This window comes from Beta vulgaris, chromosome 6 (genome assembly GCF_026745355.1).
Source record: "Beta vulgaris subsp. vulgaris cultivar EL10 chromosome 6, EL10.2, whole genome shotgun sequence".
NCBI lineage: Eukaryota > Viridiplantae > Streptophyta > Magnoliopsida > Caryophyllales > Amaranthaceae > Beta > Beta vulgaris.
Genome location: NC_079207.1, coordinates 15,189,778 through 15,202,048, shown reverse-complemented (window position 1 = coordinate 15,202,048; position 12,271 = coordinate 15,189,778).

Below are 12,271 nucleotides of genomic sequence, written 5' to 3'. Positions count from 1 at the left end.
CTATAATAACGGTTTGATTCTTGTTCCTTATAAAATTAAATCTCCAAGTTTCCCTACATATAAAGAATCTTTATATTATCTATAAAAAATCTAATATACACATATACTTGCATACATACATATATAATTTTTTTTTCAAAACAAGTAATATGAAGGATCATACTGAATTGGCACATCGCTCACATTCAACCAGCCAGGTTTGTAGGTCAGACTTCTTGAGCCCCTAATGAGGTTTGATCTAAGGATCTTGAAATCATGAGACCAACTTTTTACCACTAGGACAAGCCTTACTTAATTGTATATATACAAACATGTATGCAATAAAATGTATTGTATATCATAATAACACAATCTAGTGGATAGAAAACCATGGAGGTTTTGACTAAAAAGTTAATCTTATATTCAATAAATTTGAAACATAAGTGTCAAAATAGTAATGAAATTTCATCATGTTAGATAGTGAATTAAATGTCTATTTATCATTTAAATTGTCTCATACTTATCCATATCTATCAATATAAAATTTATCATATATATGACATAAATTTTTGTTATGTTGTAAAAAAATTACACAAACAAAAACTAACTCGTGTGTCATATGCGCGTAATCTAATGTATTATATTTCTTTCAAAAAATTATGTATGCAATTTTCAGAGCTATGTATAAAAAGATAAAATGAAAATATGGAGCACTATTAAGCATAATAAACATCGATAGAAGCTTTTTTTATCGTCTTATTAGAAAAATTAAATAAAAATTCTCTTAAGGAGTGGATTTTTATTAGGAAAATCCCTTTGCATGTAGTTTCTTGTTGAAAGGAATTTAGGGTCGTCAAGCTAAGAGAAATGGCATTCTAATTAATAAATAAATTATTTTACTCCATGAGAAAACTTAAAAAAAATTTGTTTGGTATATATTCCAAGTCCCACATCGAAGAGATAAGTAGTTACCTAGTTTATAAGAGTTCACTAACTACATTAGTATGAAGCCTTTCAGAAGGAGCCCAAAAACAAATTTGTGCATGCTTTGTACCATTTGTAGGGCCCACGAGTCCACCTACAACTCCACTATTAGTATGATATTGTCCACTTTGGACCTAGCCTGCATGAATTCGTTCTTGGCCTCCTTCTCAAAAGATCTAATACTAATTTAGTTGGTGAACTCTTAGAAACCAAGTAACTCTTTATCTCTCCAATGTGGACTTGGGATGTATACCCAACAATCCTCCCCTCATACCAAGGACCACAAGCCTCCCCTCAAGCGATAATCCGTCTAATCATCTTGTCTCGCCGCCAACTCGCGAAACACACCACCTGACCAACACAATATCAAGAAGACTTTCGACACAAGGCACCAAGCACAAATTTCCAATCACGAGGTCACATTGAGAGTCTTCCATATCTCCTTAGATCTCATGTAGCATGCCGTCGAGCTATGGTTGCAACCAATATATTTTCGCTCCATGCTTCCAAGTTGTACCCCTTGATATATTCCTGCTCTACAACCACATGGTCATGCATTAACTAAGTCACCCATCTTCGAGAACCATACATAATACATCCACCCTCTAAAGCTACACCACTCTGCACCCTGCGTGCTCCAGCAAGCCAACCATGGGGTCCACCATTGTATGCATAAACAATTATATAGTAACAAGTAATAATAACGCGAAATTAACACAAGAAACAACAATAAAGATCACATAAGAATATTTAACGTGCAAACCCAAGAACTGTGAGAAAAAATCACAAATCAATGCACTAAGACTTTCAATGATGTTTACGATATGGTGAATTACAAGGCTTATAATATCTTCTCGGTCTTCCCTAATCACCTAAGAACCCGGATCCCTGAGATCCGAGCCTCGAACCCGAGTTTACCAAACACCTTACATCTTGGCTTTTTCTCTCTCAACCCACTTATTATTCCCATCCCATGGCTTATATATATAGCCAACTAGAAATAATATAATCTTACTAGGAATATAACAATAATCCTAGATAGAATAATATATTCCCAAAAGAAAAAAAAAAGCTGGCCTAATATATCTATGCTAGGGAATTAACAAACTATAAAACTTAAGCCAGGTAGAGTAAAACCCATATTGGGTTGCACATGACAAGACCCGTGTTACTGGGCGCGCTAATTCCGCTGGGTACGGGCTGCTGACCTGCGAAACCGGGATTCCCTGGCGGGCTGGCAGCAACTATGCACGTCAAGCTAAGGGTACGAGCTCTTCCACACCAAATCTCGTGGGTTGTTGTACTTCCTTGTCAACTTCGCTTCGTCTACTTACTTCATGTTATACATCTTCGTTCAACACATACCCAATAAATTTTACAATAGAAGGCATGGTCGATCTCTGAAAAGTAAACAAGGGCGTATTTACGTTGGCAAAGGAAGATGATATTAGTATTACAAGCTACCTCAATCGGCAAAGAAACACCTGAAAACACGATTTTATCATTCACTAGTAGAATAATTGCTTATTGCTACGGCTGAATTCGTGCGGTTTTACCCATGCCCAGCAATAAACCATGTCAAAAGAAAATAAAAAAATCGAAAATTAACCTATTGCTGCGAATTTGGGTAGAAACCGCAGCAATAGATGTCAATGGAAAATTTTCAAAATTGTTTGAAGATCTATGTTGCAGTTCCCACCCAAACCCGCAGCAATAGATTAAAATATTAATATTTTAATTTAATATTTTAATCAGCAATAGATTAAATATTAATATTTTAATCTATTTGTTGCAGTCTCCTTAATAAACCGCAGCATTAAAAGCCCACTATTATATAATAATACTTGAGTCGCACACTCGCACAAACCTAGATCATTAAAACATAAATCTAACCTTGCCTCCCTCACTTCTCAGTTCTCCCTCTCAATCCTCTCACCCTATCTCTCTCCCATCTTTCATGGCGCCTCCCTCGCTAACTTTCGCTCCTCCTTTCTTCGTCTCTACTTTCGCTGCTCTCCTTTCTTTCTCTCACTTTTACTGCTCCTTTCTTCATGCTCACCATTTTTCCTCTACTTGTGCATTTTCTATGAAGCACGAGAGAGAAAATGGGAGGTGGCCATGGAGGTAAACTTTTCACGCCACTAAACGATGGTATCCCGTCACTGGCAAGAGCATGTGAGCTCTTATGTGGTAAACTTTTCTTCTCCTCCATTTTTGTTTTTCTCTCCATCTAATTTCATCTTTTCGATGTCAACGTATTTTGTGATTTCTTGCTTTTATTTGTTCACTAATGATGAGGTTTTTATTTCTTTATTTACGGTTTTTTCACCATATACCCCTAACAAATTTTTTTTGCATCATATACCCTCGCAAGTTTTCAAATTCATCATATACCCTCCAATTTTCAAAAAATACATCAGACCACCCCTTTAACTAACGGTGTTAGACTTCCGTTAGTCATTAATCTCTAATATCCCCTAAACCTAATTAACTATCCTAAATCCTAAATCCTAAGTAACCCTAAAAACCATAACTAACCCTAAAAGCCCACCACCCACCCCTAGCCCACCACCCCCACAACCCCAACCACCACCCATCCCACCACCCTCCCAACAACCCCAACCCACCACCCTTAACAACCCCAGCCCCACGAGCCCACCACCCCCACCCCCGCAACCTCGTCAGCCCCCACCCCCTCAACCTCGCTAGCCCCCACCCCCACCCCCACTGATTTTCGCACCCCATCGAATTTTGGCACCCCATCCCACCTGATTTTGCACCTCTAACTCTCATCACCACTGATTTTTGCACCCCAACAGTTCCAGGAAATCGACGAGGTGGGGGGTGGGTATGCGAAAATTAGTGGGGGTGGTGGTCTGAGTTGCGAAAATCCGGTATATATCGAATTTGAAACTCAGTGGGGTGCGAAAATTTGGTGGGGTAGGGTGCCAAAATCAGTGGGGTGGTGGTCTGAGTTGCGAAAATCAAAGGGGTGAGGGGCTGCAGGGGTGGGGATGGGGGTGGGGAAGGGGGTTGGCGAGGTTGCGGGGTGGGGGTTGGTTGCGAGGTTGCGAGGGTGGGGGATGGCGAGGTTACAGGGGTAGGGGAGGAAGGGTGGGTTGCAGTGGTTGTGGAGGGGGGTAGGTTGGTGGGTTGGGGTTGGGTTGGGGGGCTGAGGTTGGTTGGTGGCCTAGGGGTGGGTTAGGGAGAGAGATAGTTAGGGTTTACTTAGAGTTAAGGTTAGGGTGGGCGAGAAGTGGTTAGGGTTAGCATATTAGATTAAGGGTTAGGGTTAGGATCAGGGTTAGATTGAAGTTAGTTAATTAGGATTAAAGGGGAGTTTAGAGGTTAATGACTAATAGAGTTTAACGTCATTAGTCATTAAGGGTAAGTGAACGTATTTTTCGAAAAGTGGGGGGTATATGGTGAATTTCAAAAGTTGAAAGGATATATGGTGCAAAGAAAAATTTGTTAGGGGTATATGGTGAAAATACCGTTTATTTTATGATGTTGCGTCGCTCAAAGAAAATGGTGGGAAGTGAAGGTTTGAAGGTTCGCCACCGAAGAAACGGACACTGTAAGTTTGAAGTGAAGCAACAGTTCAAAATTAAACCATGCTGACTGAAGGAGGATATTTGATTAATTATTTTCATTTTTGTTGTTATTTTTTTGATCTCTTGATTATTTGTTTTAGATATGATCGATATATACTTTTTAGATATTATTTGTATTTTCTGATTTCAATATAAAACTTATAATGTCAAATGTAAATGTTGTAGTTATGGGCTTTGTTAATTCATTTGATGTTTGAATGAATTCCAAAAAAATCTGGTTGTGTGGTTTTCTTTGTGAAAATGTTGCGTAGATGAAGTATATGACATTATAAATGTATGATTTCTTTTTTTTTTTAAAAGTAACCTATTGTTTTTGTTGTTCGTAAAAACAGCAGCAATAGACTCACCTATTGATGTTGTTAGCAACATAAAAACAACAACAATAGGTTGCTTTTTAACTATTCTTTTTTATTATTATTGATACTACCTATTGCTGCGGTTTTTGGTAGGAATCGTAACAATAGGTTGCCCTATTGCTACGATTTTCATAGGTAATTACCCGCTGTTGCTCCTTTAATTGTTTTTTTGGAAATTGAAGAGGAAATATATTACCAAAAGAAAGGTTATTACAAAAGCTAATCACACTAGCTAGATTAGCCACCCAACACAAAAGCAAGCAAACAAACAGAACAACACTTAATAACTTACACAATCATTTGTCTCCTATCTTACTCTGAGCACCTAACAGTTATCCTAAACATCACATCCCTAATTACAACCTCGATGGGCTTAAGTACATTAGAGAAAATCAGGCTATTGCGTTGTCTCCACACAGCATAAACACATTCAGTGAGTATCATAACATAAATTCTACCAGATTTCTTACTAGCCATTCTCCTTGCAATTTCGATAACACTTTGAAAAGTGTTGTTGGACCTAGCATAGTGTAACCTGGAGCAAACACCCTCCAAACATTACTTGCAGACCAACACTGGAAAAAGGGATGCTGCACAGATTCAGTTTCTAAATTACAAAGGTAGTGAGTATTAGTATTACAATGAATACCCCATCTACTGAGCCTGTCAATAGTGGCTAGCCTGTTATGCAACCCAAACCATAAGATGAATTTACTTTTTGGCGCTGTAGCATTGTTGCAAATGAGTCTCTTCTATGGAACTCTAACAAACTCCCTTGAAATAAGTCTGTAGGCTTTTTTATAAAAAAGGTGTGCCCATTGCTAACAGCCTGCCAGTGTATGCCCCGACCTCTAATCATCATTATTAAGTTAATTTGAGTGTCATTAGCAGCGGAACCTAGAGGGTCGGTGTGTTACCGCCGTACTTCCCGAGTGGAAAGCACAAGGCTAACATAAAATCATACTTCAACATATTATAACTTAAAGCATCATAATTATCCATTTAACAAACTAAAGTTGAAACTTAGCAACTAACATAGTTTGACACAAACTAAACCACAAGTACTTTAAGAAAGCTTAAAACTAAACAACTCCTCACAGCTACGCCATCCCGTTATCATCATCAGTACCTAAAACAGAAAACAAAACGTCATGAGCCGAGGCTCAGTAACATACTACTCTAACATCGTAAAATATTTCAATTCATTTTATTGGCAATCAGGGAGGAGAGAAATAGTAAAATCACTTCATAAACATGTCATTTAATCGAAAACATAAAACATTACCATCAACCTTTATCATGTTAACCTTCATCATATATCTTTTAATTAGGTAACTTGGCTAGTACATCATAACATAAGGGACGTCTCCCATTACATACCAGTCGGGCGGTCACATCATAGGTGACACTTGTGGTGCCCGTATCATTTAACAGTCGGGTGGCCACAACATAGGTGACACTTGCGGTACCCGTATCATAAATCAGTCGGGTGGCCACAACATAGGTGACACTTGCGGTACCCGTATCATAAATCAGTCGGGTGGCCACAACATAGGTGACACTTGCGGTACCCGTATCATACTGCCAAGAACCATCTTTCGCTGTACTTTATCATGTTATCATTTCTTTTACATATCATATCATAATTACATTACATCATTGTAATCATAATCATGAAACATCATTATCATCATAGTGTCATCATCCTCATATTTTCATAAACATCAAAATCATTTCATATCATCGAAAATCATCATATTCATAAAACATTTCATATCCCACAATCCATACATCAACAACATAGTACGAAATACCATAAAACTTCATTCGAAAGGAATTGTGGGTGTTAGCAGTAGACGTTACCTGGTACCGTAGCTACGTTTTCTTGAGAGCCGGGGGAGGCTTGTAATATTCCTTCCCTTAATCTAATAAATAATTGAATATAAAATTTATTACTATTTAATTAGACGTTTTGTTTTTCCTAAACAATCTTTCATTAGGCGTGAGATTACCCATAAAATATTTTTAGACATTCGAGTTATACTTAAGCATAATTAAATTTAAGTTTACCTTATAGTCCATACCATTACTTTCATCATATTTTAAATATACAAGTTATAAGGAGATGATTCTAATGGTAAATAATGTTAACATGTGATTCATGTTTTCATAAACTATAAGTACATGTTACTAAATAGATTTACTTTAACAACACTCATGATATAACAATATTCCTACTTTCTACTATGTTTACAAACTAGGCCAATGAGTGCTATTTCATTTATTACTATCGAGTTACTAATTTATAAGCTTAGGTGGTTATCATTTAACTTGGATTATTAATATCAATAATGTAATGACCACTAATATAATATAATTCGAACTCCTAATATCCTTTAGAAACTAAAATTAATTATAAAAGCTCGTCAAATTACTCATACATGAGCAACCATCAATTTTCGCATGATCACTAAACTAGGTTGGTTATTTACATTAGTCTAGTTATTTAAAATATTAGCATTAGCCTCCTACATTAGTAATTAGTAAACTTATGAAGTTAATCATACAAGTTTAGTGTTCTAAATATTAACTTACAAAAATTCAGATTATAAGGACTAGTAATTAATTAGTTTAACCTAACCTTTTTTAATTAATTCTTAGTATAATTATCAACCCAACTAGTTAAAGGTTTAATCTAAACTAAGTGTCTTAATTGAAACAACAAAACAGTCCACTTAAGCCCAATATATCAAAACAACAAAATTTACTTAAGTGACTTAACTATGTAAATCAGATTATAAGCCCAACAATATGTTTAGCTCGCTAATAAATTAAACTAACATGGCCTAATAAAACACTAAATCAGTTTCAACTTAACTCCATTAGCCCAATAATTAAAAGTAGCTTCACTAACATTATAAGAAAATCAGATTTGAGCCCAACTAATACACATGCAACAACTTAATTGAGTTGGTTGAATTAATATAAATCAGTTTTCTATAGGCCCAACTTAAACTAATTATCACTAGGTAGTAATTTGGGCTTGCATTAGCATTAAACTTGAAATCAGTTTAAGAGGGAAAAATAGAAAAGAGGTTTACCTCTGCTCACTTGGAGCAGGGACGAACGAGGCAGAGAACGAGCTCCGGCGAGCTCCGGCTGAGACGACGGCAGCGGGCGACGACACGGGAGGCCTGTGGCGGTCCTCGAAGCTCCGGCGGCGGCAGAAAACGCGAGCAGCAGCAGCAGCGCGCGAAACAGAGGGGAGTTCGAACGAGGTGAGACGAGAGAGAAGAGCAGGCTGCGGCGTAGGTCGTCGGCGAAGGAAAAATGTTCGTCGGCCAGGGGGGGTGGCGCGCAAAAGGTGGGGCGCACCGTGGTGGTGGCTTGGTGGTGCCGAGAAGAAAGAGTGAGAGGAGAGATTTGTGATTTTTATTTGTGGTGTGAGTTTGTAATTCAAGCTCATTACTTCTGTGCATTTATAAACAGATAATTGGAGACAAAAATTGAAGGTGGAAGATGATTAATGGTGGTTCAAATAGGGGAGATTAGAATAGGGAACAAAGAGGGGAGTAGGGGTGGTCGGTGTTGCCGTGGGTTCACCTAGGGGAGGGTTTCCTCCTCCTTTTTATTTTTTTTTTTATTTTGTTGATTTCCTTCTTTGTTGTAGTATAAGTTACTTGGGTGTTATTACTCATCTTACTCTTCAATTACAATATTTCATAGAATTTGTTAGTTTAGTTAAAAGTTCTAAATAAAATAAATCATAGTTAGACTTACTTAACTAAAATAATTATTAAGTGAACGATTTCACCTTTTTAATTACTTTAATAAACATGTTTAAAATTTTGGGATATTACAGCCAGCCTCCAAGAGAATCCAACAATTTCCTAGTGCTTATAATCTTCCTAAGTAACCAAGAAGATTGATTACTAATTCTCACAGTAGCATAAGTATGCCTTTTAATATAATAAGCATGCACCCATCTGACCCACAACTTGTCTTTTTTGAATTCAATAGCCCACAGAAGCTTCAGCAAATCAGCCTTATTCCAATGATCCATACTGACCATGTTCCACCCACCTACACATTTAGGAAGCTGAAGGATGTTCTAGACGACAAGAGCTTTCCTTGAATCTTCAGTTCTTCCTGCCCATAAGAATCTCCTACACACACACTCTTAACAACTTTAGTTATCTTCTTAGAAAGAGGAAAGATGTGAGCCCAGTAGTTTTGCATACTACTAAGCACACTCTTCACCAACTGTAACCTCCTAGCATAAGAGAGCAGATGAGCCATTCAGGTCTGAGCTCTACTTGTAATTTCCTCCACCAAAGGCTTACTTTGGGTATAAGTTAGCTTATTTGAAGTTAAGGGTACCCCTCAGTACTTGAAAGGTAAAAAATCAAGGGTACCCCTACTTGTAATTTTCTCTTTTTCAATCATCTGAGTTGTTTCATCAACATCAAAGTCTCTTTGACAATGAATTTCCTCCATTTTCTTCCTCAGATGCTCTAATTTTTCATGAGCCTTCCCAGACTTTACTCTATGTAGCTTCTTAAGCCCCCTTTTCACTGCCTGCAACTTCAACCCCACACTTTGGAGATTAAACTTCCCATTTACATATTGCCAAGCACTACTGCATGCTTTGGAAATCGGCATGATCAGCCATGAAATTCATAAATCTAAATGGCCTTCCATTCTCCCTTGATTCCATATTCAAGTTGAATACCAAAGAAGAGTGATCAGATACCCCTGGTGCTAAGTATTAAATGTAGACATCAGCGTGCACTAGTCATGCTTGATTCACAAACTCTTTATCAATTCTCCTCATGATTATTTCCTCCCTTGTACTACTATTAGACCAAGAGTAGAATAAGCCAGAGCTTTTAGCTTCAATTAAACTTGAACTTAGAAGAAATTCCATGAAGTCTCTTATTTCAGCATCAGTAATTAAAGTTCCATTTAACCTATCATCTAAGTGGCAAACAGAGTTAAAGTCTCCTATAACCATAAGAGGGACTAACCAATGAACATGTTGCATTAGCCCACTCCACAAAGCTTTCCTATCTACAATAGAGTGTAAACCATACACAACCACGATTTGGAATTAATGTCTCCCACCTTGCACATTTTACACCATAAACTGCTCCTGAACATTTATGAGTTGCACATTCACATTAGAATGCTTCCACCCAATCCAAATTCTTCCGCTAGGGGAATGGCTATAATTACAAAACCAACTCCAATCTTTCCCAAAACTCTTCTGAACTTTCCCCGCATTATGACACCTAACCCTGGTTTTAAACATGGCACAAACCTCCACTTTCTGAGAAAACAAAAAGGCCTTGACCTCCTTTATTTCAAAAGGATCATTTATTCCCCTTATATTCCATGATGTACCAATCATCATGAAAGATAAGGGTTTGGTCCCTTAGCACCCCCAGCTCCAACTGAGATTCTACTTTCAGACAGTTCATAACTAACAGATGTTCTAGCAGCTCGAGATGCTACTTGTCTCCCTTTTCCTTTGATTTCCTAGTTACCACCTTCCAGTCACCATCTTCCTCTGAGTGTTTCCTCTGAGTAGGAACTATTGGCGTGACCACAAGGGTCACATCGTCAGGTGGGGGGAAACTAGGTCCCTCATGAGAAGGTCTTGCACCCTCTCCCTCCCCAATCGTAACTTGTAAAGCCTCACTTGAGTCAGGGGCAAGAATTACAAAAATACAGGGTCCTTTTGGACTTCATTTGGCCCTTTTACCACCCACTAGGGGAAAAAACATAAAGGGCTGCACAGGAAGGGCTGCGCTTTTCGTAAAAGCGCAGCCCTACTAGTGAAGGGCTGCGCTTTTTTAAAAAAGCGCAGCCCTACTAAGCAGAAGGGCTGCGCTTTTTAAAAAAAGCGCAGCCCTTCACTAGTAGGGCTGCGCTTTTTTAAATAAGCGCAGCCCTTCTGTAGGTAAGAAGGGCTGCGCTTTTAAAAAAGCGCAGCCCTTCCTGAAAAAATTTGAAATTTCAGAATCGCGGGCTTTGAAATATTGAGCGGGGATTCGTCAAATATATTATCCCTCATTCTCTCTCCTCTCTCACGTCCCTTATTATTCCTTTCCTCCTTCTCTCTCATCCTCTCTTCTCTAACTCCCATAAACATTTGCGACAAAAACCTTGAAATGATTTGCACTAAACATAGCGACGGAGTCCGATTGCCTATTGTGATACCTTTTCGGAAGCGGAACGAGCCAACGAGTCAAACTCACCGCTATGCCGTGACGTTTAGGCTTTTTAAGCCATCCGAATTTGTTTAAGCCTCCAAATAGCCATTTTAAGTTTTTCCGAAATTTTTTTTTTCCCTTAAATTATGTATTTGGGTTTTGTTTTATGTATTTAAACATTATTAAGTTGTAGTTCTTGTATTTTCAGATCTATAATGTTCTTGTATACTTCTCTTTGTTTATATATTTTGATTAATGTTCTTGTATACTCTCTTTGTTTTGATTAATGTTCTTGTATACTTCTCTTTGTTTTGATTAATGTTCATGTATACTTCTCTTTGTTTTGATTAATGTTCTTGTATACTTCTCTTTGTTTATTTTGATTAATGTTATTCTTGTATACTTCTCTTTGTTTATTTTGATTAATGTTATTCTTGTATACTTCTCTTTGTTTATTTTGATTAATGTTCTTGTATACTTCTCTTTGTATATAATTTCTTGTATTTTCATCTTTGTTTTGATTAATGTTCTTGTATACTTCTTGTATACTTATTTATACTTCTCTTTGTATATTAGTTTTTGTTCCTTTTTTTCATTTTCGTTTCATTCTTTTTATTGTTTTGGGTCTAGTATTTTCGTTTCGTTTCTCTTCTCTTCTGTTTAATTTCAGAAAATGTGAGATTATGAGTTAAAAAATGACAAAAAAAAAAAAATTTTTTTTTTTTTTTTTTGGTAGGAAGGGCTGCGCTAGTTAGGAAAAAGCGCAGCCCTTCTAGCCCAGAAGGGCTGCGCTTTTTCCTAACTAGTGCAGCCCTTCTGGGCTAGAAGGGCTGCGCTTTTTCCTAACTAGCGCAGCCCTTCTAGCTTAAGGGCTGCGCTTTTCTAGCGCAGCCCTACTTAAAAAGTGAAGGGCTGCTACTGAAAGGGCTGCTACTGAAAGGGCTGCTGTCAAAAAGCGCAGCCCTACATGCCTTTTTTAGCGTAGCCCTTCTTCATTTTTCCACTAGTGACCCACTTCTTTGCAAGCTTAGATGGCTTAGGCTCAACCACACTTTTCCTTTCACAAGAGTGTCCAAACCGTTGACACTTTTGACAAAAGGGAGGTAACTATTCATAAATTACT